This window comes from Vicugna pacos, chromosome 26 (genome assembly GCF_048564905.1).
Source record: "Vicugna pacos chromosome 26, VicPac4, whole genome shotgun sequence".
In the NCBI taxonomy this organism is placed as follows: Eukaryota; Metazoa; Chordata; class Mammalia; order Artiodactyla; family Camelidae; genus Vicugna; species Vicugna pacos.
The window spans coordinates 23,717,194-23,743,768 of NC_133012.1; positions in this window are offsets into that span (position 1 = coordinate 23,717,194).

Genomic DNA, 26,575 nt, shown 5'->3' on the forward strand with positions numbered 1-26,575 from the left:
TCTGATCTTATTTTGGAGTATCCCTAACTTTTCCTCTCTCATGTTTCTTATGTCAGTCTTTACCTTGTTTTCACACAGTTCCGACTAACTACCTGAACCTAGTAATCAAAATTGATGTAATAATGAAGAATGTAAGCCTAACTGTATTGATTACCACTGCATTCAATAATAATTTGCTGGGGCTAGTCATACGATTTTGGAACACATAGGGGAATGGAATTAATGTTGGGGATTTAGGGACCTCATAGGTTCACAGGGGAGTTCTTTGATGGAAGGTGAGGCTTGTACTGTTTAACACATAATGTAATGCAAACTCCATAACTAGAAAATATTTTCAACAATTTTCTCTTATTTAAGAAACATTGCAAAGTGCATTTGATGTGGAATTATATCAATATTGATATATTTATGTTGCTAAAAAGACAAGAAGCCTATGTAAGCAACAGTTCAATTATGTATTTTAGGTTTTTGATTTGTGGTTACCATGGAGTTTATTTGTACTGACCTATAAATATATCAGCTTGTTTTAAACTGGTAGTCATTTAAGTTTAAACTCTTTCTAAAAGATCTGCAGTTTTTACTCCCCTCCCCCCTACTTTGTGGCTTTGATGTTACATTTTACATCTTCATGTTTATTCCTGCATTCTTTATTGTATTTATAACTGAGTTTACAACTTGTTTTTTCTTTTATTATTTGTAGTAGGTTATTTACATGGCTGATCCATGGCATGTTGTCACTATACTCAGCTAATCACACTAACCAGAATATCACACTCCTTCTAATTGATATTTTTATTTATTGACGGTAGATCACTAATATCCTGTTATTATAAAATATATATTCCATGTTTAAGTGATAATTTGTTACTGGTATTTATCGTATTCTATTTTTCAAACAAAATATCTTATGACTATGAAGCATATCAAAAAATTATTTTTAATTTAATTAAACAAATCTCTCATTCCCACTTAACAGCATTATGTCACACACTGTTGGCTTCTCTATTTTGACCAACTCCAGACTAATGGATTAGTTGACAGAAAAGGGATTGTTCATCAGCCACTAGCACCTTCCATTTCATAATCAAGAAAGAAAAGGAAAAAAAATCAAGTTATATAGGTCCATACTTGGAAGGAGGGGTTTTTCTTTTCCTTTTTAAAACTTTTTTTTCCACCTGAGGAGTTTATCTGCTTTGGTGAAAAGGAAAATTTTGTTTTGTCTTATGTTTCTTGAGGAAACCTGAAATGATCTGGAATCGTATTTTAGAGTTACTTCACTGGTGTTTAAATAGACTGTGTAGATTGTTGCCCCATTCAGCTGCTTGTCTGCCCCAGGATTTCCTCTTGACCTAAGTGTAGGAGAGTCAAGTAGACTCCTCTGGCAGAATATGCGGTATTTAGAGAACAAATGAGGCATAAGCCTGGACTTAACTGTTGAGTAGTTGTAAGTAAAGAGTTGTCTTAAAGAGCATTCCATTCAGGCCTTTCTGCAGAGGCCACAGTGTCCATGATAATTCCAAAAATAATCAATTTACCTGAGAGAAAAATAATTTAATGGAGAGTTATTTAGGATTCAGTCCTTATGGAAGCCAAAACAGATGAATACTTCTTAGCTTTCAACATGCTCTAAATTTCAAAACACACACCCACAAACACAGGTATATGTGCACACACTCAAATAACTTGGACAATTAAGATAAACAATTACTTGATTCTGAGAAAACACGAGGTCTAGATTTTCTTCTCTGTCCCTCTTCTGGCTTCTCCAGGCTCCAAATCTTACCCTTCACATTCTGCAGGAAGGAGCGTTAGGCCACCCTTTCCACCTTTTACCTAAGGTTGTTTCATTCAGCCCTGTGTACCTACCTGGTGATACTTCCCAAACATCCATCTCTTGGTAAGACCATTTTCTACTGCCTTAACAATTAAATTAATATATGACATTTATATTAATTTAATGAGACTCTTAAACTAAATAAAATAGAGCTCTTCACACACTTTTCCTCCTCCAGTCACTCAATCTAAGTACTGAAATCGGAACCTGCCTTCTACATCTCCTTGCAGAAAATGGCTGGATCTTTTCCTTGATGTCTTCCCTTTCCTCATGCCACAGATCCAATCAGTCAGAATATCCTGTTGATTCTAACAGTGATTTTCTTCATCTTCACTGCCAGCATCCTATTCCAAGCTACTACCAGCTCTCACTTCAACTCTGCAAGAGCCTGTTTCTAACTGATCTCCCTGCTTTGCATCTGTCCTCCTAAATAGCTGTTATAAATAATAGTACAGTAGAAATTTTATTCGATAAATTCATTGCTTTTTTTCCCCATATACTAGGAATAAAAGCCAAATTCCTCACCACTGCAATGTCCAACATTAATCAACCCCTTATCACATTTCCAATATTTTTTTACTGTTTTCTCCTTAATTGTTACTTTCCATGCAAATAGACATTATTTTAGTATGTTGAATTTATTGCAGCTTTTTAAGCAACAAAGTCTTTGCATTGATTATCTCCATTGCTTGTAACACTCTTCTCCTCGATCTTAACTGAGTGAGCTCAGTTCCATCTTTCTTAGCCTAATTGTTACCTTCTCAGAGAGCCCTGTCTTTCCAATATACCCAGAGTAGTCTCCTGACCACAGTACACCCTGGGCAGATGATTCTCTATTGCATCACCTCCCTTATTTATTTTTATGGTACTTATCACTACCTGAAATTGCCTTGGTATTCATGTTTATTTTCCACTCTGCTTTCTGGAATAAAAATACCATGACATCTTTTGCCCTCAAAAAAGGGAAATTTTTAGGCAAAATGTGGTATACGAAATGCAGAATCTAGTGACAATAATTTGACTACGATGTGTTATGTGATTGTGAGAATATTTAATGAGATAATAGATACAAAGTCCTTTCCACGTGTCATATGCTAAGTGTCTAGCATTAGTTCAGATTTACTAACTGTAAGCTTTCACTGTTACGATGAAGGTGATTATGGTCATGAAGAAGGAGAGAAAAGGAGAAGAGGGTGTGGAGAAGGAACCTAGTTCACAAGGTAATAAGACCTCAATAGTGTGGTAACAAAAGAAGAGACAGGAAGCAACAAAGCCGAGATACCCAAAAGAGATAGAGTGGTCTGGTACGAAAATGTATTGCAGTGAAAAAGCTGGATTTGAATCCATATAAATTGCCGACTCATTTATGTGACGTTGGACAATTTACTTAAACTTTCTGAGCCATAGCATGTTCATCTATAAAAAGAAGTGTGTCGTAATTATCTACTGTTATATAACAAACCACCCCAAGAGTTTAGAAACTTAAAGTAACAATTAATTGTAATCTGTAATTATAATTACAGTTCTAGAGTTTGGACTCAGCCAAATGGTTCTCACCTGAGGTCTTCCCTACAGTGACAGTAAGATAACGAGGGAGATGGGGAATGGAATCATCCGAAGGCTTTTTATGTATGTCTCTGACATCTGAGCCAAGATGGCTGGGAAACTAGTATCTAGTCGGGCATCTCTCTTTCAGTGTGGCTTTTCTCCATGCTGACTTGAACTCCTTCACAGCATGTTGGTCTCAGGCATTTGGACTTCTTTCATGGCAGCTGGCTTTGCACAGAGCTTTCCAGGAGGCCCAGGTGGATGATGTTGCCTTGTAAGTCTCAGGATGGCAGTTTACCATTAATGCTACATTAAAATGTGTTTACAAGACCCTCAATGAGATTATTGTCATCAATATTATATATCTCGATCAGTAACCAAAAAAGTTCCTTATTTTTAAATTCAGTATCTATTTTATTTCACAAAGAGCAATATTATCATTTATTCTGTTTTTCAAATAAGGCGTAGTTTGGAAGTTTCTGATTTCTCTTTCTATTTTTGTTTATTCAATCAATAAATAGGTCAATCATCTGCTTTACTCAATTTTCCTTCTACATTCTCTCTTCAGGATAAGGTTAATAAATATAGAGTCAGAAATGAAAATGGTTTTATAAGTGAAATAAAGATGAGACATTTGAGTAAGGATGAGTTTAAGGGAAGTCATGAGGAATACTTACTACTATGTGCACAGAATTTTTAACTATTTTCCAAGGAGTGGAATAAGGGATGATATGAAATTTCATACTGCACTTGATACAAATGAAAAGTTCCCCACCACCACAAGTTCCCAAACTCTCTTTCTTAATTCTTTTTAAACTGAAATGAATATGTCCACAGAATTTCATTATTTGCATGGTTGGTCCAAGGACAGACTTACATTTAACAACTTCAGTTTATACCTGTTTTGTAAGCTTAATTCTTCGAACCAGGATCTGCAAATAGAAAATTCTCAAAATAGTGTTGTGCTACATAAGGGAGAAACAGTAGGCTGAATCATAGCTACGCAAAGATTGCAGGTCCTAATGGCTAGAACCTATAAATGTCATTTTATATATATATAAAAAAATTCTTTGCAATGTGATTATGTTAAGAATCTTGACTTGTGCAGATTATTTTGGGTTATCCAGGTGATCCCTCAATCCATCAGAAGTATCCTTATAAGAGAGAAGCAAACAAGCTTTGATACACCGACACCCAAAAGTGAAGGCTATGTGAGGATGTAGGCAGAGACAGGAGTGATGCAGGCGTAAGCCAAGGGTGCTGAGGATTGTTGGCAGCTACCAAAAGCTAAAGGAGGCAACAAGCATGCTGATTTCGAACATCTGCCCTGCAGAATTGCAGGAGAATAAGTTTCTATTGTCATATACCATCAAGTTTGTGATAATGTGGTATGACAGCCACAGAAATCTATTATAGGAAGAAAACAAGCTAACATGTGGAAAAATTAAAATAGAAAATAGAGGAAACCTTTAAGGTGCCTGGATTTGGAAACAAAACCTCAGCCTATCAAACCTTGCTAAAATGCTCAGTTGTATTTTCTTATTTCCTTTAGGTCTATGTATTCACCCTTCTTAAGCAGCCATTCATTTATACAACAGATATCCAACAGAGCAAACACAGGTCTAGATTCTGGGGAATGCAAAGTGGCCGTGAAGATTAGATTCTTCCAGAGCACATTGATTTTTAGGTAACAATTTATCACTTAATTGTTGATTAAATGGATTTGTTTTAAGTACCATAAAGAAATACAGGATAGTATAAAAATGAGCTGTTCGGTTTTGAGCAACTTAATTAAAATCCCTGAATCTTTGTTTTGTTCTATTTTGTTTCAACTTGCCTGCAAGGCTTGTAAGACATTTACATGAGATTATGTGTCTGGCACATAGTAGTTTATTTTAAAAAAAGAAGCTCTCCCTGTGTTATTTTTCTGTCCTTTCTGGACTGTTATTTCGATAATAAGACAGAATAGAGCCATGGTGTTAGAATTCTTACCCTCTGCACAAGTAGGCTTGATTTTATATCATCCTTAATTCATAATCTTTCCAAATGAATGTAATTATAGTTCATAACATTTTTCTATATCAGGTCCTTAATGTTAATTCTTCCAGGACTATAAATTGTGTGACAGTACATCATGGACCCTCTATAAACTATCAGAAAAAAGTTGTCTGTAGGATGTGGCTGCTTACCAGATTTTCTTGGTCATTAATAATATTCTGAAATAAGGTGTCATTTTTAACGTCTCTATTTATTTAAAGCTTTCAGGAAACCTTAAATTCTACTTTAAAGTATGCATATTTTAATGTTAATGCTATCAGGTAATGGGAGTAAAACTCAGTTGAACAATTTATATGCCATAAAGTCCAAACAATATATATTTCTTAATCTGGATATTTACCAGTGAGGAAACGTTTCAAAAGTGGCTGTCTGGGGCAAATGAACACTGCAGAGGACTCGACAGTGGTTAAAATACTGGTTTTGAGTTAAGATCCAACTTACATTCTACTTCCAATTAAATAAAAAACATAAAATGAACATTTTGTCATAGTTTAACATCAATCTTTGTGAGTCCAAGACTGAGTCAAATCCATCAGGTAGCCTATCTTTGAAAGTAATAAAAGAAAGTTTTAATTAAGGTGTTTTGTTTTAACTGTTTTCCTCTTATTCGTCTATTAAGTTAGTTTATGTAGATGTAACAGATTTAGAATATCCCCCACCTGCTTTTATATCCAGTACTGTCATAGTAGCAGCTCAGAGTACTTACAAGCTTCTCCTCAGCTCAGTCACACTATTTCTAGGGCTGCTGTAAATGCTAAAATAGTCAGTTGTGGCACCCCAATTAATATCTGCCAATGCAGAATTAGATGACATCCATTTCCTGAAAGAACTTACCTAAGTAAAAATTGAAATTTCTTATTTGAGGGTTAGTAAACAAGAATTAGCTTAAATGTTTAGCTGTGGTCATTGAGCTGAAAATGACAGTCGTAGCTTTCAAAAATCTACATGTGTAGGAAGAAATACAGATTAAGATCATATACTGTTTTTAATTTTTGATTAGAGAATTGAAGAAATAAAAAGTAGAAAAATCTCAAATAAAGAAAGTCTTAATGTTACTGTTTGCTAAATGACCACAGGCTTCTGTTGTCTTTCCTACTGTAGAGCACAATAATATAACTCATTTATAATTAAAAGCATGCTATTAAAGACGAATAAAACTTAGTTGAGCTTCTCAGAAGTATCATGGAACATGGTTGTATTTGCATTGCATATACTTATTAGTAGAACCTGAATAAAAAAAGGAGTTAAAAAACCATTTCAACAATCTATCCCTAAATAACCAATTAATTGAAGCTGCTCATCTTCAAAGATATATAAAAGGTATTTGGCCTTCTGGCTAGCTGGAGGATCAGCAAATTATACTCTTGAGTTCACATTTCTTCTGAACTGGAGTAATATTCTAATGCATTCTTAGGGGGGAAAAATAAACAGGAAAGAAATACTCAGTTTGGTTACAACCCTACCGTGTTTTCTCTCTACAGTATAGCAATCAGTTTAAGAAAGAAAAATAGGGTAGGTGAACTAACTTCCAGAGCTCTAAAAGCATCTGAAATAAACTAGTTATGACAAAACAGAAATAGCACTAAAGTATTAGGAAAAGGTAAGTTGTTTTTTTAATCTTCTTAGAAAAATAATTTTTCTAAGACAATTCTTTGTAGTTAATGCATGAATTAATAATTTTAAGCAAGGCTTAGTGTTGAAACAACCAAAGAAAAGCAATACATAGATACTATAAGGTAGTGTTTTCTAATAGAGAAGAAATAAAGAATTTGGACAAATGTTAAGAAATGAGGATTGCCAAAATTCCTAGGTTCCATTTGATGAATCAAATATTAAAACTAAGACAAACAGCACTTCTGGAAACTAAGAAGTGGCATTTTCTCCATAAGCACAAATTCTCAAGAAGCTCACCAAAAAAGAATGCAGATGGGACTAAACTGCAGGAAAGAACTATCTTCAGAAACAGATATATTTTTCAAAATAAAGAGAGAAGATCAGTCTTTTAGATAAAAGTTGATATGGAGGGTAGGAAAGAAAGAGAAGATGTCAAAGCTTACTTAATGTTAGGTAGTTGTAGAAGCCAATACCAGAAACCCAGGGAACTCTCAGTATTAGCACAGCCAATACAGCAGAAATCAACAGGGTTTGGGATGGAATTCACTGTAAGTTGTTAAAAAAAGGACACCTTGAGTGACTCTTCTAATACCACTGGAAGACAGGCTCATGAACAGGGCAGAAGAGACTGTGAAGCAGTGTTTAACCTGCATTAGAAATACTTGAAATGAGACTATTAAAAACAGTCTAGGGGCCATGTGATAACTTTACCAAACAACAACAAAAATCAGATGTGTAACCAAATGCAATAGGAAGCAACACCACAAAAGACAGTGAGGGTAGCTACAGACTGTATCTTGCCTGAAAGTCTGTCCAAAAGTTGACCTCTGGAAGAAAATCACTCAAACAAAGAGAAGAAATGAAAAGCAGATAAGAAAATCAAAACAAGTGCTGTGAACTTTTTAGTGGAATACTCTTCAAATTTCTGGTTCTTGTTGATGACTAAAGAAATCCACCCATTAGTCCTCCTTAGGTTCCAAATATCTGTTAGAAAGATGAAGAAATATAAAAAAACAAGAAAAGGCAATTCACTGCCAGAAACTATAGGAGCATTACATTTACATGACAATCTCTAGCATATATGTAAAACTGTAACTAGATTAAGGGAAGGCAACTATGTTTATATTAATCTCATTAGAAGATAAAGCAATTCTGGAAAGTAATTTCAAGAGATTCTCTTAGAACCCATGAATCCAATTTAGCACAGAGTAGTGGAACTTTAAAATGTGGAGAAAGCAGGATTCAATTATTTGGATGTGGACCACAGGGGCAAATCTTGATCTTAGTGTTAATTTTGGTATAGCTTCAGGATGTCAATAAGAATGATTTCAGGAGTAAATAACTGAAAACCCAGCTCAAACAGGCTTAAACAGTAAGTTGATTACTGATTGCCTTCTGCTAGGTGTGTAGTCTTGTATTAAAATAGAAGGTGGGCTGGTTTTGAGTTTTGTTGTTATGGTTACCCTCATTGTATCAGAGGCATCACATTCTTCTAATAGTATCTTGTGTTTGCCTCTGTTTGTTTCTAGGTTTTTCGTTGCTTTGCATCCCAGAGCTACTGCATTGTCATTCTTGCTGGACTTGATAATGTAGTGATGGGGCCTATGGGATAGCACGTGCTGGATGTTCTGCTTAAGTATCAGTCATAGACTCTCCGTGTTATGCCCTTCAGGAGTGTTTTACTGCTCCTTCTCCATTTATAATACTAGCCTCTCCCCTAGAAGTAGATTTTTTTTTTCACTGTTTTCTCTGTGCTACTGCTTTTATATCTTTATTTATGTAGATTAAGGCTTTCGATTCCTTAGAAGAGTTAGGGAAGATGGGGCTGTGTGGCGTTTTTGGTGTTGGTTGGTATTTCCCTCCCCTGGCTTCAGTGTCTTTTTACTATTTCCCTCAAACTGCAGGTTTTGATAACCCCCCTCTGTGGACTGAATCTCTCACCCTTAGGAAAGATGCATTAGCATTTTTACAATGGTAACCGTTCTCCTCCAGCAGCACTTCAGGGGAAGTTTTCTCAGGATGCCCTCTATTCCCTGTAAACAACTTCTAGGGTTCCTGAAAGAGAAGTCTGAAAGAGGATGTAATCCCTCCAGTGGATCTCAGGAATTTTACACTTTTATGCTGGTCAAACCACATCCTTTAAATAGTTGTTAAAATTTTCTAGTTGAACTTTTTATTAAAATATATAGTGTTTGGTAATGTCTATCCTGTAAGCAAATGTTTCCTCTTTTATGTAGGAGAGGCTCATATCTTGTCCAAGCTAATGCATGTGCCTTAGAATTGTGTGCAAATATATTCTTTACTAAGCCTTCACTTGAATACAGCAAACTTAGATTGGCAGCTTTTGTTTTGCTTACAATGAAAATTATTTCTTCTCTGTAAATCTTACCTAAAGATTATTTCCTATGATATGTCTTTCGTGCCTGACTCTTCAATCTCTGTTCACTTCTTTTTCTCCTTGGAAACAGTGATGGGTACCTTTAAGGCCATGAAATAATCTCGTGTACAAAGAAAATATAGTTAGTCTTACACCTCTAGATGTGCTAATTATGTAAGAAAACTGCTCCTTTTCATTTCATTAAACGACAACCAGCTGGTGGCTCAGTGCAGACAGCTCTCAAACACCCCTGAGGTACATAGTAATTGGAGGGCCCTAACAATATTGTGAGATTTACCTCCAGGAGTTCAACCAGGGACCATAGTAAACATCTCAGAAAAATGCCCTGGGATCTCTGTCAGGGAGAAAAGAAAAGCATCTATTTTGAAATATACAGGAACATTCTGTTCTTTTTAACACAGCCTGTCCTTGGAGGAGACTGGTTAACCAGAACCCGACCTGCTCTCGGGTATTAACTGAGCCCAGCTGACCTGGAGAAGGGAAATTCCAAACTAAAGCCAACTCGAGCCATACTGTCATATCTTAGAGGGGAGGAAAAAAATTGAGAAATGCTTGTGGAACACACAGTCCAGAGGCAAAGGCTTACTAAAATACAAAACCCCATCATGGGACTTTAGAAAGCTTACACTGCCACCACGCCTTACCACCACTTGCCTGGGTTTAGGTTTTACTAGGGACAGCCCGTACATGTGCTCTCCCAAACTATTGCTAGTATGTTCGGTTTATGTAATTTGCATGTGCTAATCCCTACAAAATACAAATGAACTAAAAAATTATGCCAAAGACTGTATACCTAGAAGTCCACAAATATTGCTTACATCTCTTGCACATTTTCTAATTTTTTTTCTTTTATGTGGGAGTCATTCCTTTTTTTTTTTTTTTAATTCCAGTCTAGGAGCAAGTCATTTTCCTGTGGGATAAAGAGGTAGACAATTACAAGCATATGACTCTCCAACTTTCTCAGAGGACAGTACTGTTGAAGAGACAGGAGGGATAAAATTCTTTTCTGGTACTATAACTAATACTTTTTAGAACAGACTCCTGAGGATAGTAATTTTACTGATTGGAATAAGCAGCACAAGGTGGTAATCAAAAAATGTGTTCCTCCCTTTACCTAATAAAATACATAAGATCGCTTACTTCCTGGTGGCACAGCCAATTTAATTCCTTAGCTTAAGTAAATGTGTATGAAAGAAGAGCCTCTGATTTTCTTTTGACCAACCAGCAGGTAGTCTGCCCTACTGCTAGACTTCATGTACCTAAATGAGTACCATAATTAATATGGAAAGTCTATATATGTACTAATGAAGAGGCAGCCTGGCTAAACTTTATCTAATTTAAAGAAACAACTGTATAACATTTAAAGAAAATATAGACTTAGGGAGTCATTGGCACTTATTTTCTTGATCAAGCCTGAAAAATCTTACAAAACTTTGTTATACTTGCATGTTTCATATTCATATGATATGTTATCCAGAGCCTTGATGCTTTTGTGTGGCCATTGTCCTTACATGATTCAATAAGCCATTCAAAGGAAAAAGACAGGATGCAGTCATGTTGATCAACTCTCAAACTGATAATCAGACTTTCGCAAACCTTTATCTTCTGGTAGCATCAGCGACACTGGTGAGGTTCTGTACACTTCCTAATAACATCTCCCGCAGTTCTGGCTTAGAGGGACAAAAGCAGTGGACTGAGGATAAAGGACTTCTGACCTAGGAGGGAAGGGCTGACTGTTCTCAGATCTAGTAACATCTAACCACCAGAACTGTGTGAAAATAGTTCTAAATGATTCGTGACAATTCGGCATCCATAGCCAGGCTCCTGAGAGCCAGCCAATTATAACCTTATGCTTCTGAAAGTCAGCCAATCCATAAAGCCCCACTCCAGTTTACATACTTTTGAGATCTTTAAAGTTCATGCTTCCAAACACCTGTATACAATCATTTGTCCTCCTTGTTCAAACAAAGTATGAACTACTTCTAACAATTGATTGATACCTCATTAAGATCAATATTTTTTTTCCCTTTCCAGGTTTTCTCAGAGATTCTGTCTTTCCTCCTTAAATGATAGTATTCACCACAAAAATGAAGAGTTTTTATGAAATGTTTGAAATCAGAGAAATGCTGTAGGGGGCATTTGTGAGTTGGGAGAGGAAAGTATCTGTCAAGGAATTTGTTCATGTAATGAGTCTGCAAGTTGAAATAGAATCAAAGGAAATAGAATCGCATGATCTTACTCTAGAGAGATGGGAGCTACTGAGGAAGGAAACACTTAAGGTTTTTAGGAAAACTCACAGTATAGGTCAGTTAAATGCAAATTGTAAAACACAAAGGTTGATTTTAATCCACTTTGCTTGCTTGGAAGAAAGCTTTAAGCCTTTCAAAATTCAGAGCACTCATGCATTTAGAGCTAGTTAAAATCCTATTAAACGAAAGAGGGATTATGTAGATTAATAAAAGGGGGGTTATTTTTATTTGTTTGTTTTAATGTAATATTCTCTGAACCATTCTTGATTATTGGAGTCTTCCCATTGAGTTCTTTTTTGAAACTACTATTCGTACAGTCCTTATAAGTGAGGGAGATTGATAGTTATGCTTTTTAGTGACAAATTTTGCCGGGAATGAGGTCATTAAAAATAATTTGTTTATAGCAGTATGTGATAGAGGAACTTACTAAGATTAAAAATTAAGTGTGCAAAAATAGCTGCATAGGCTAGATCCACCAGAGCATTGCATTTGCATACAAGATGGAAAAATTTGCCAGATTAATTTAAACTTCTTGATTTTGTTGCTGTCGCCCCCCCCCCCAGCAACTTGGTCAAAAGATAGATAAATAGACACACAGATATAGATGTATAGTATATAGATATCCATCTCTATCCATCTATATACTTGATCTCTTATTTTGAATATTTTAAAACCTATATTAATGACACATTGACAGTTCTTAAAGATATTTTTAATTCTTCAAAAACTTTATTAGACTTGATTTTTAGAACAGAGTAAGGGCTAATAAATGCAGGTTTATACAGTTGACCCTTGAGCAGTGTGAGGTTTAGGGGCACCAGCCTCTGTGCAATTGAGTTTATTTTTGTATATGGTATTAGAGAATGTTCTAATTTCATTCTTTTATGTGGAGCTGTCCAGTTTTCCCATCACCACATGAAAGAGACTTGTCTTTTCTCCATTGTATATTCTTGCCTCCTTGGTTGTAAATTAATTGACCATAAGTGCGTGGGTTTGTTTCTGGGCTTTCTGTCCTGTCCCATTGATCTGTGCGCCTGTTTTTTGCCAGTACTACACTGTTCTGATTACTGTAGCTTTGTAGTTTGGTCTGAAGTCAGATTGCCGGAATCCCCCAGGTTTGTTCTTTTTAAAGATGGCTTTGGCTATTTGGCGTCTTTTGTGTTTCCATACAAATTAAAAATTTTTTTATTCTAGTTCTTTGAAAAATGCATCGATGATTTGATAGGGACTGCATTGAATCTGTAGATTGCCTTGGGTCATATGGTTATTTTAAAAATATTGATTATTCCATCCCAAGAACATGATAAATCTTTCCATCTGTTTGTGTTGTGGGCATTTTATTTCAACAGTGTCTTATGACTTTCAGAATATAGGTCTTTTGCCTCCTTAACTAGGTTTATTCCTTAATATTTTATTCTTTATGATATGATGGTAAATGGGGTTGTTCCTTAATTTCTTTCTTCTTATATTTCATTGTTATTGTATAGAAATGCAACTGATTTCTGTGTATTAATTTTATACCCTGCAACTTGACAGAATTTGTTGATGAGTTCTAACAGTCTACTGGTAGTGTCTTTAGGATTTTCTGTGTATAGTATTGTGTTATCTGCAAATAGTGGCAGTTTTACTACTTCTCTCTGATTTGAATTCCTTTTATTTATTTTTTCTTCTCTGATTCCTGTGGTTAGGACTTCCAAACTATGTTGAATAAAAGTGTCAAGATTGGCCATCCTTGCCACATTCCTGATCTTAGAGGAAAGGCTTTTAGCTTTTCACTGTTGAGTATGATGTTAGCTATGGGCTTGCCATAAATGACCTTTATTATGTTGAGGTATGTTCCCTCTTTGCTCACTTTCTGGAGAGATTTTATCATAAATGGATGTTGAATTTTATCAAAATCTTTTTCTGCATCTATTGAGACGCTCATTCTGTTTCAATTCTTCAATTTTTTAATGTGCTGTATTACACTGACTGTGGATACTGAAAAATTCTTGAATCCCTGGGCTAAATCAATTTTGATTGCATTGATCCTTTTAATGTATTGTTGGATTTGATTTGCTGGTACTCTGTTGAGAATCTTTGCGTCTATAATGTTCATGATCCTTTTAATGTATTGTTGGATTTGATTTGCTGGTACTCTGTTGAGAATCTTTGCATCTATAATGTTCATGATCCTTTTAATGTATTGTTGGATTTGATTTGCTGGTACTCTGTTGAGAATCTTTGCATCTATAATGTTCATCAGTAATAGTGGCCTGTAATTTTCTTTTTTTGTGATAACTTTGATTTTGGTATCAGGGTGCTGGTGACCTCATAGAATGTGTTCAAAAGTTTACATTCCTCTGCAACTGGGGGGAATATTTTCAGAAGGATAGGTGTTAATTCTTCTCTGAATGTTTGGTAGTGCTTACCTGTGAAGCCCCCTGGTCCTGGACTTTTGTTTGTCAGGAATATTTTAATTACTGATTCAATTTCAGTACTGGTAATTAGTCTGTTCGTATTTTTATTTCTTCTTGGTTCAGTCATGAGAGATTGTATCTTTCTAAGATTTTTGTCCATTTCTTTAAGGTTGTCCATTTTATTGGCTTATAGTTGCTTGTAGTAGTCTTGTATGGTCCTTAGTATTTCTGTGGTGTCAGTTGTTAACTTCTATTTTTTTTTAATTTCTGATTTTATTGATTTGGGCCCTCTGCCATTTTTTCCTTAATAACTCTGGCTAAAGTTTTTATCAATTTTGTTTATCTTTTCAAAGAAATAGCAATTAATTTCATTTGATGTTTTTATTATTTTTTTGTCTCTATTACATTTATATCTGCTCTGATATTTATAATTTCTTTCCTTCTACTGACTTTGGGATTTTTTTCGTTGTTTCTCTGGTTGCTTTAAGTGAATATTAGGTTGTTTGAGATTTTCCTTGTTTTTCTGAGGTAAGCATGTATCGCTACAAAAAAACATAATTTTTCAACTAATTTTTTTTTAAAACCTAAGATAGTTACTGAAAATAGAAAGTGTTTTGATTCCTGTTAGGATACAGACTTAGAAGGTGTTGTCTGTTTCACTATACTTATGAGATCTTGAGACTTATCAGGGATGGGGATATACACTATGAATGAGCAAGGACTCTGCCCTTGGGCCATCTACTGAGGGAAGCTGGTCACTGACTTCTTTATTCATTACATAAATAAGGGTCTGAAGATGCATAAAGATTCAGAAGTATACCAGGTGGAAGTAAGTATCCATATTGATGTAGACACTGTAGAAAATAATCAGAAAATCATAAATGTGTAGATTAAAGCATAAATGTAGATACAATTCAATATTTAAATGAAGTCAGTATTTCAAGGTAAGGAAGACTCTTCTCTTAATTCCATTCCTCAGTTGTATTATTCCTAAAGAGGACCATGATTAAAGACTTGTTTTAAAATATCTCCAGAAAAGACAGTGTTATTTAAGAAAGTTGCTGGGTAGGCCAAATGGGGAAAAATGGAAGAAAGAAATTCCTTAGAGGACAGTTTTGTTGTACAACATTTGGCCTTAAATAAATGCATGGACCTGCTGCTGAAAATGTATTACATGTGTCAAAGGAACAGTAATTAAACCGCTCCCTCTAAGCTTTTTTGATAGGCCATTTTCAGGATGAATGGCTGAGGCTGAGTAAGGGCACTTGGCATTTAAGATCCTTACCTTTAGGGTATTATTCTCTCTGATTTTTCCATTCAGCATGATTTCTCTTTTCACGCTCATGCCAACTTAGAAGGAAGTTTTCTGCTGTTTAGCAAAAGATGACTTTAGAGCCACGTAGAAATTGTAGATTATTCCTATAGTATATATAATTAATTTAGCCATTGAAGAGAAGTGATGAATGCTGGGGATACATATAAATACTGAAGAAGGATGATGATTTAAGAGGCTGTCCTGGTAAAAATGGCAAATTACAGTTTGGCATTGACTAATGGAAATTAATATATTCCACAGTGATTGTTACAAAATAGTTTTAAATTATCTGTTTAAAGGTATTTTTGTTTGTGTATGAAGTATATATGCATACCATAGACATGTATATATAAATATGTGGGGATGAGTGTGTCTGGGTATGTATATCCATATGTGTATATGTGTGTGTGTGTGTGTGTGTGTGTAGTTTATGATCATGACCTACAATTTATTTTTGAGAAAAAGTAGGTTATGATTTAAATCCTTGCTAATATTTAAAGAAACTGGTAAAAGTTGATTAGTGCTTTAAAGTAATTATTAATCACTTTCTTGCCTATAAAAATTTAATTTAATTAATATTTTCCACAAACTCTCATAAGTTTGTCTTCATTGTATGTCAGCATAAAGTGTACAAGTGCACAGCACACACACTAACTTGCTGGACTAAAAGTAACATTCATGTAAAGATTGTGAGCATACCTCTTTCTATTCTCAAGTCTACTAGTAAGAACTGGAAAAAGAAAGGAGACAGACATACAAAATTGGGTACTGGGCCTCATAATTTCAACTTATTTCTTTATCTGGAACTAGTGTCAATCTTCTTGTATCTTTTGTCCTTCTATAAATTTGTGAGTTATAAACTAATCTTTAAAAGTTAGCTTATAAGAATATCATTCACACTTGGCCAGATGCTTAACAGTTAATCACACAAGCCTTCCTTCTATATTTTTTTCTTTTTCAACTTTCTTCAATTCTTATACTGATTTATTCACTTTGAAATTCTACAGATGTCTATTAAGAACCTATTATGTGCTAATCACCTTTCTTCTCATTAGGAAAACAAAGACAATTAACAGAGTCTGTCCTCAAAGCACTAAAAATACATTGAGAAATAGAGAAACATGTAGATAATAAAATACAACATGAGAAATCAATGATGGCAATAATGAAGCAATGGAAAAGGACTCCTAAATAAGTTAGTGGTAAGGAAAGGGTGTGAGTGTCTAGAAAGGACTTAGAGAAGTTTACATTCAATCTGAAGTTGCATGGATGATTGGTGAGTATAAATATCAAAGGGAAAGGGTGAGAGCAGTCATTTCCAGAAAGAAAAGAAATGAGTGAAGGAAAGGAGGCCAAAAAATACATACCATTCCATAAATATTTTTGGGTAGGATGAATTAATAATGAGAATAAACCTCTTGGTAATTGACAGATATCTCTCGGTGTGCTGCTTCCTAATATTCCAGTATAAACCACTAATTTTTTGTTAGTGGATGTGAAACCAAACAAATATAACAGAGTTAATTTTGAAAATTCTCAGTTTCTATATCTAACTGTCTTTATTCAAGGAATTCTCCTGCCATAGTGTATCATAAATATATATAATATTCTAAAAGATAGATTACATGAAGTCATAGGTGATTTTAACTCTATTTAAATGTATAGAATTATCAGAAATGGTCTCAAAGTTATCACCTGGACTTGTAACGTGGAAAAGCTTGATTTAACAAATATTAATAAAATCATTATTTTAACATAAGATTCCTCAAAAGACATATCTCCCTATTATGGATAAACACACGGAAGGATCACTTGGTTGCAGAGTATTTAGATGACTATTATAGCTCAAGAACCAAATTATTACAAAGTTATGAACTGGTAAAGCCAAGATTTAAGATAGTCTGGTTCCAGAACCCATATTATCTTTTGTTATTCAAATTGCATTACCTTCAGCCCTGGAGAGTATTTTTTTCAACATGTTTGTAGGTGAATGTGGGTTGGCGAAAAAGGAGATTCCTACAATGAAATGATGTGCAGAGTCTCAATATATAAAACAGACAAAATTTGTACTCCTACACTTGAAACAAGATTGTAGACTGCTTTTCCTAAATTATGACATAACCTTTATTGTCCATAATGAAAAATCTGAAATTAGCAAACAGGAATTGTCATCACTGTTTTTAGTTTTTTAAAAGATATTACCATGGGAAATATGACAGCTTAAGTTACCAATTTTTAATTATTTGCTCCTTGATATAGTACAAATAAAACAACATATACACAGTGGCAATTTTAAAAATACTTTATTAAACAATAACTCAAATTTTATGTTACAATAATTACCAGCTGTAAGTGATTTAATAAAAAAATGTTACTAGTTATCAATAGTTTGTGTTATAAACTATCAAATTATTTATAGTTTGCATGCTATTTCTTTGCTTATGTTGGGCAGTAATCCTGTTTCTTTCCTTTATTTATCAAAAGCTCACAACATATCATAATTTGGCTGATTATTTTTTAGGGAATGTTTCTTAAGTGTTTACAGCATTTAATTATCAACTGAATTTTGGATGCAAGGACAAAATTCCATTATTTATTCTTAGAGTTAAACACTTAAACATGAGAATATATAGCTAATATATCCCCCATAAGCTGAAATCCTTAAACCATGGTTACTGATTTTAATATGATTATTTTAACATGTAGTCAACTTTTTTTTATTCAGTACTAGCTAGCTACCCTGATGATTTTATGTAGCAGGTAGTTGTTAAAAGAAATATAAAAAGGAAGAGAACTGAAGTTATAATTATTCATTTCTAATGATTCATAATGTAATTGAAGATGCTAAAAATAATTTGGAAATCACTATGTATATTAATCTACATTTAAAATTTTTCTTTAATAGGATACTTTAAGTGTTGTTCCTTTGCTCTTTAGTAAACAAGAGAGTACTAACAGAAAACCAGTCTTGTCTTAAATATTTGTGATGTGATGTGTGTGGTATCAATGGGTTCATAACATAAGCGTGATTTTTCTTTTTTATTCAATTTTAAAAAAATAAGTCATTGAACAGTTAAACATGATTAATTATATAAAATCACATATTTAAGAAAAGACATTTAAATGACAGTTTTAAAACCAATAACCCAATACAGAGAATATATTCTTTATTGGGCCTTTGTAAGAGTAATACTTGTCCAAGCATTTATTCACATGCTTTAGTTAGAAAATCACTTTGTGATTTATATCAGGTAGGGCATATTGGTTGTAATAAAAAAAAATCCAACTCAAATTTAATCAGGGAAGGAGAACTTATTAACTAGACACAGATATCTCATGATACCCCAATTTCTATAATTTTTGTATCAGCATCTGGAGTGTGCCAGTTAGCTACCTCTACCCCAGGTTACTTGTCTTCAGAGGTCAAAGCCATGCAGGGTGGTCAGAGGTGCCAAACTCTTCATAGCAGAATACCGAGCCTGCTCTTCTAGGCCTGATTCGGGCCTGCCTCCCCACCCCCAAACCCTGGTCTTCTTTCCTTTCCTCTGAGTGGAAGCTAGATAGAAAAGTTTCTTTTCCAGCTTTTCCTCAAAGCCCCCCTTGCTGGCCCTCCCTGTGGTCGGCTCCTTTACTCCTTTCAGCATTTTGCAACAATGCTAGCTTTGTGGTGAAATCTTCCCTGAGTGTCACATACACAACAATGGCCCACTCCCCGCTCCGTATCCCCTATCTCAGCCACACTTTTCTATATCATACTTGTAACCTAATACATAACCTACTTAATTATTTTGCTTATTATTGTCTCCCCCCACCTGGGATATAAACTCTAAAAGGACAGAAAATATTGGTTTGTTTTGTTTAGTGTCGATTCCCCATTATGTAGAAAAGAGTCAGGCACATAGTAGAGCCCAACAATTAGCTGCAATAAATGAATTCAGAATGACAGCCTCACACTTAGACCACAGCATTTTTCTTATTAATCAGCAAACTGTAGTAAATATTATAGGACAGACAGATATGGGTTCCAAAGTTTGTAAGAATGATGACCCATTCATTATGGCACTTTTATTATTATTGCACTTATGTTATTTCTAGATTATTAATTACTTTATTATTACTTTATTATTGAACATAGGATATGCATCAGTGATCAAGAGTAAAACTGAAGTTCAGCAGTCAAAGTGATCAGTGGGGATGGATAGCCAGAGGAGTTGCAATGGCTGCATTCAAGGTAACATACTACTTAATTTTGCCGTGACATAGTTGCATATCTCAATATTCTGTGTAGGTTTGTATCACTGGACCAGCAACAAGGTAGATTTTGGCCTACTGCAATCTACTACAAGGTAACTGTAGGCTATCCACATGTTTTATACATTAACTGTAATATAACACATAACAAATACAGAGTAATATAATATGAACAAGAATTTGGTAATGCTAAATTGACTACTAGCAAATTTATTAAAACATTTTTTTTAAAGTAACAGTAGTAACAGTTGGTGTAAATTTTATCCCTGGAATATTCAATAATTTAAAGCTGATAAATAAACAGCAATCGTAAATAATTTTTGTGATCTCAATAGATATAAAAGAACCAAATAAAACAATTACCTAACTTACGTGACAAACACAGTAAATCCAGTCAGCAACTAAAATTAGGTTAAAATGTTATGTATTATTCAGTGGAACTTATAATATTACAATGTAGGAGACTCTTCTACAAATTTTATTTCTTCCAAAGTCAAATAAATAATTGTTAGCTGCAATTAAAAATTATTTTGTAATTTTTTTAAATGATGAATTAATTTAATTATCCATCACTATATCACTAGGCAATATCAGCGTATCAGTAAGCAATAAGTAGAGAGTTCAGGGCTTGCCGAAAAGAAAGTTTTCTTAAAAAAAAAAAAATTTCTTGTTTGAGACTCCAGAATGGCTTTACACTATCAGCAAGGACAACTAAAAATAATATACATCTTAGAAAGATTAAACCAAGCATTAAATTGACTTCATGAATGACTGAATAAAGTGACATCTATCTCCTCAAACTGACTATCTGTAGATAAATATCTAGATCAGTTTAATTTAATCCAAAGTTTATTTACTGTTTTCATACTTAATATCCAGCATTAAAACAAAATTACTAGACTTGCTTGGAGAGAAGACCAAATAATAGAAAACCAATGGAGAAATACAAAAAGATACTAGAAGTAGACATGAGGATGCATATATGGAAGCTGCAAGACATAAATGTTATATACTATAACCAAATAAAAGTTTATAAATTGGAAGCTACATGATATGTCTGATGAATCTGATAAAAACACATTAAAGGCAAATATTCTAATGTGAAAAATCCATGCTTTTTGTGAGCAGTTAAAAATTTTTAATACTAGATGTTTTAAAGTAACACACAAATGATGCTTTAAAAAACACTCAAACTATATAACATGCAAGCAAAAAAAGAAAAATGGAAATGAAATAAAATGTAAAAATCAATTAATCCAAAAGAAGCCAAGAAAGGAAGAAAGTTAAAGTACAAAAATGAAAAATGGGACATGGTACCAGATACAATCCCATAATATACTGTTAGATGAAAGTCTATAAATAACAGTGATCATATTAAAAGTAGGTGGACTGAATTGTCTATGTTATGAAAGATATCAAACAAAATCCTGCTTGCATGAGAAACAGCTGAAGCATAAGGACCCAGGATGGGTGGAAAAATTTATATTAGATAATTTTTAGAAAATTCTTGCACAGTGTTAGGCATGTCAGACAGTATAAATTGGATGGCAGAAATCATTATGTGGGATAAAGTTTTCATTATAAAATTAAAGATATTTTACTTATTAAGGTGACATGTAATTCTAAACCTGTAGAAAACATAAAATCAGGAATATGCTTAGACTGACACAAGAAGGGAAACTGGCCTCAGGGCTGCCCTTTTGAGGACCCTTGTCTGGCCTTTCTCTAGCAATGCCCTTTCCCCAATGAGGAGAAGAGTCCACTGGGCCTTAACAAAAATTTTTCTTTTTTTAAACCTCATAAAATTGAATAGTACTATTAGTATTAATAAAACACCTTTTAAAAAAATATGTATATAGAGTAAAGCTACAAAGCAAAGCAAAGCAATGAATCACAAATTCAGAATCACTCTGGGGTAGGAAGAGTTGGAAATGTGATCAAGGCAGAGAGTGGACCTCACACTTCGTTTAGCTCTCTTTCTTAAGTTTGTCAGTGTGTACACAGGATTCATTTTATTGTTATTCTTTAAATAGTATGTGCAGTTTATACCATCTTTTGCTCTTTTGCATATATGATCTATTTCACAATAAGATAATATTAAAGGAAGAAAAATAAATTTGAAAATAAGAACACAGATTACAAAGAATAAAAACTAACCAAAACTATGAAAATAATTGAGTTCAGAAAAAAATGTTCTCAAGTAAAATACACTGCAATTCTGAGTAAGTAAAATATAAAGAAATTTTCAAATGAACAACAAAATAATAATATGGCATTGCTCTTTATGTTTTTAGGGCTTTTTAAATTTAGGTGCAAAGTCAGGAGTCTTCTATGTACAGTTCCTTAGGTTCTAAAAAATTACTTAGATGTTTAATTTGTTTGATTTGCCCAGAAGTATTGCTTATAAGATACTTTGCCAAAATGTTAATGATAACAGTATCTGTGCCAGTAGTGTTTTATACCAGCTGTACTGGACTAATTAACTGGTTTCCTCAAAAGTCTATTTCTGAAATAGTTACAGCTTTTGAACACATAATAGACATTATGCTTAGGATAGACAAGAATTTTTGCCTAAATCACTTCTTTAAAAACTAAGCAAATCATTTCCATACACTTATTTCACTAGGCCATTGGCATCCAGACCCCCGCCATTATGCCTTTGTCGTTATATGAGCAAACTTTATTCTCAGATATGCATACCCCTAAGTTTATTTAAGGCATGATTTAACGAAGTACAGAATATGTTTTGCCCTGCTAGTAATCAAACTATTATAAACTATCTCCCTTGATTTTTTCAGAAAACAAAGTCATAACATTTCTAAGAGGAAGTTTGAGATGCCAACCCAAAATTGCACAATGTGGTGTTTTGATTTACATTATCACCATTGATTATCATAGTTACATTTTTAGTGTGAAATAAATTTGACAAGCTAAGTAGAATGCAATGCTGATAGCACGGGTAGCTTGTACCTATAGTTGTCCTAGGACACACACAAACACACACAAGCAGGTGCACACACACAGTGAAGTGATCTAAACACATTAACACTGTTTTACTTTTCCTCTTTTCTGGATAATTTAATACAAACAAATTAACACTGTTTTATTTTCTTCTTTTCTAGACAATTTAATATGATTTATGTATAGCTTCAATGCAGAATGGATTTTAAAATATATTGCATCACATGACTAGTCATACACATATTTTAAAATTTTGCCACTCAAAAGCTATTAAAAGTTTTTAAGCTTGATAGCAAATGAAATCATACAAATGATTTCAACCATGATCAGATCAAGAAAGCACATTCAGTGCCTGAGGAATTATTCAGTTATTTCTTTCCTTGGTAATTTTCAGCATGAGTCACAATCACATTTATGTCTTTCTCAAAAAAATATGTAATCTTATTTTCTCATTTTAATTTTAAACTATGAAGAAAAGGACAAGGATTTTGTTCTACATTTTAAATTTCTGTGTTTACTGATGAAATGGATTTATTTATTAACAGGGTAAGTTATTTAAAGTGTATAAATATGTAAAAAATATATTTTACTGTGTGCTACCTCAAGCAGTCATTTCTGTTACCTTTTGCCTTTATATTTTAGGTTCTTCCATTAGCATTTTGCCCCATACAAAATATAATGTATTTTTAAAAAATAGCAATTACAAGCTTGAGTAATTTAAACATGAGAAATGATACCACAGAGTTCTATTAGGGGAAATATCATTGATAAACAGTTTATTTGCTGGTAAAGAAATAGATAAATAATGCAATAATGAGGTCTCATATTCATTTTATTCTATTATTTATTAACCCGAGTAGATAAACTTTCATCAATAAAGTTTAAATTGGAGTAGCTAAAAAGATACTGATAAGGAAATAGCTGTAATAAAATTGTCTTATGAATTACAGTGCTTTTGTCAAATAGAAGCAACACTAAATCATGGTCAAATTTCATGGCGGCCTCTGGAGCAGAAAAATGTCAGAAAGACTGCGTATCATTCTCACCACTAGTATTTCTCATTTTCAGTTTCTTCTGCTCTAAACTGATGATTAGATGAATTAGTTGATTTCTATTAATACCTCTTCCAGTTTTATAAAAAAAAAAGTTGACTCCTTATTGTTCACTAAACAACATTTTTCAGTATATTAAAATTTTACTTCAAAGATTTATTTTCTGCATTATTCTCATCTGTGATCTCATTACCTCATAAAATTTCCATGATCCATTTTCCCTGAAAGATAAAACTGTTTACTAATACACTGAAGTTATGTATTGACAGAGGAATCTGTGAGATTATTCTCATTTCAGTGTTGTAACTTTTCTTGGTACAATTGGAATATAATTTCTAGATAGAATTACAAAGTAATCTCTTGATACATTATTAATTCAACTTTTAGACACGATTAAAAATATAGTTGAATATGAAGGAATGAGCCATGATCGATAATGTGCTTTAAAAACATATCAGATGGTTCTGTACTTCACACATCTACAGTTCTTCTTACTTGTGCTGATTAAGTTACTAAGACAGGTTTAGACTGAAGCCCATGCTTCCTATTCAGAGTGTCTCACTTACCGTCACAATAAACTGTAAGGCCCAGTACTTCCCTAGCACTAAACTCAAGACACTGCTCATTATTATTGTTCGTACTTTTAGGTTTCTCAATGACTTATTCAGGAAATCTTTGCATACTTGCTCTATTTCCATTGGATTACTTTCTGTTTATTATTTTGAATGAATGAGTAAGATCATTTACATCTCTCTTTGGTATATATTTTATCTATGATGAATTATGTGAGAAATTGTTACTAAAGAAACTTTAGAGCCCATGCGACATTTCGTATGAACTACATCAGCCCAAGCGTTTATATCCCTTTATAGTTAGAAATAATTTTTTAAGGGTGAGATAGGCAAACTGTAAAAGGCCAAGTAATGAGTATTTTAGACTTTGAGGACTGTAAGTTCTGTGCCACAGCTGCTGCTACTGATGGTAGTGCAAATGCAGCCGTAGACAATGTGTAAAAAGAAAAAGACAACAAGATGGGAAAGAAAGAGAGACAGAAAGGGAGAAAGAAATGAGGGAGAGAGGGAAGGAAGGAAGGGAGGAGGGGAGGAGGAAGGAAGGGAGGAATGCAAAAAGAAAGAAAAGTATGACTAGTTTTCAATAAAATTTGGACACTGATATTTGAATTGTATATAATTCTCATATGTTAGCAAATATTATTCTTGTTTTGAGCACTAAAACTGTAAAAAATAAAATTCTAATTTTGAGCTGTCCAAGCATAGGTGTCAGGCCAGACTCAGGCCATAGGTTTTAATTTGCTAGCCCCTGATTTGAGTGATACAGAACATGACTAGTGAAGTTTTACCCAAATACTCTTAGATAAAATTAAAGATTACTTTAGAATAAGTGTAAATTTTATATGTTTATAGCACAGCAATAATCTTTTCATTTATTGGGCTGTCCCTAGTTTAAATAAACAACCACTTAAATCATTATAAAATTACTTCAGGAAAAAATTTGCTCGCTAGTTTTCTCTATATCTACTAAAGTTCAGGTTTATATAAAGGATATAAATACACTTTGGTAGGATATGTTTATCACTTTTCCTGGCCCATACATTTTGTGTGTTTGTGTGTTTGTGTATTTGTGTGTATGTGTATTTGTGTGCATGTACGTATGGACACATAAATTGAACTTTGGTGACCCTTTTTTATGGTGAGGCTCTTTTTTTTTTTTATCTGTTTTAGCAGTTTACATATAAAAAACCTTCATTGCGAAGTGTCACCAGAAATATCACTGAAGGCACTGGTTAGACAAAAGTATAGTTCTCCAAAAGTATCATAATAAACTACTTAAGTTTATACGTTGTTTTTCAGTAACTGTAATTATGTGAAAATATATTTAACTTAAAAATTTCTATCAACGTATGCCATAATATTTTTCTTGGCCTAGGAATATTATTAAATAAGTTAGTAAATCCTGCTACTTTTGTGGTATTAAAACTGAAACGACAATGTGTACCTTTGGGTGACATTTCAGTGGCCTTTCTTCACGTCTTAAGTCAGCTTTTGTTCCAGATTATTTTCCAAGGATGGTTACATTGGAAATAGCCTTGAATATAGAAACAATTTATCTGTCTGTGACAGAAAGCAGATTTATTTTGAGACTAAGGTAGCAAAGATAATGTCTCTTTTCTAGGCAATGGTGAAACAAGTCTGCTAGCAGCCTTTTTTTTTTAAATATATAATTGTATTCACACTTAAATCATTTTTGATTGCATACCTTTTTGTATCTAGTATTTTTTATTGAAATATAGTCAGTTTAAAATGTGTCAATTTTTGGTGTACAGTATAATAGTTCAATCACATACATACATATATATATTTGTTTTCATATTATTTTCCATTATAGGTTACTACAACATTCTGAATATTGTTCCCTGTGCTATACAGTGTAAACCTATTTTGTATCTATTTTATATATAGTATTTAGTATCTGCAAATCTTGAACTCCCGATTTATCCCTTCCCACCTTCTTCCCCACTGTTAACCATAAGTTTGTTTTCTATGTCTCTGAGTCTGTTTCTGTTTTTTAAATAAGTTCATTTGTGTCCTTTTAAATTTTAGATTCCACATATGACTGATATCATATGGCCTTTTTCTTTCTCTTTCTGGCTTACTTCACTTAGAATGACAATCTCCAGGTCCATCCATATTGCAGCAAATGGCATTATTTTATTCTTTTTTATGGCTGAGTAGAATTCCATTGTATAAATATACCACAGCTTCTTTATCCAGTCATCTGTCGATGGGCATTTAGGTTACTCCCATGTCTTGGCTATTGTAAATAGTGCTTCTATGAACATTGGGGTGCATGTGTCTTTTCAAATTAAAGTTCCCGC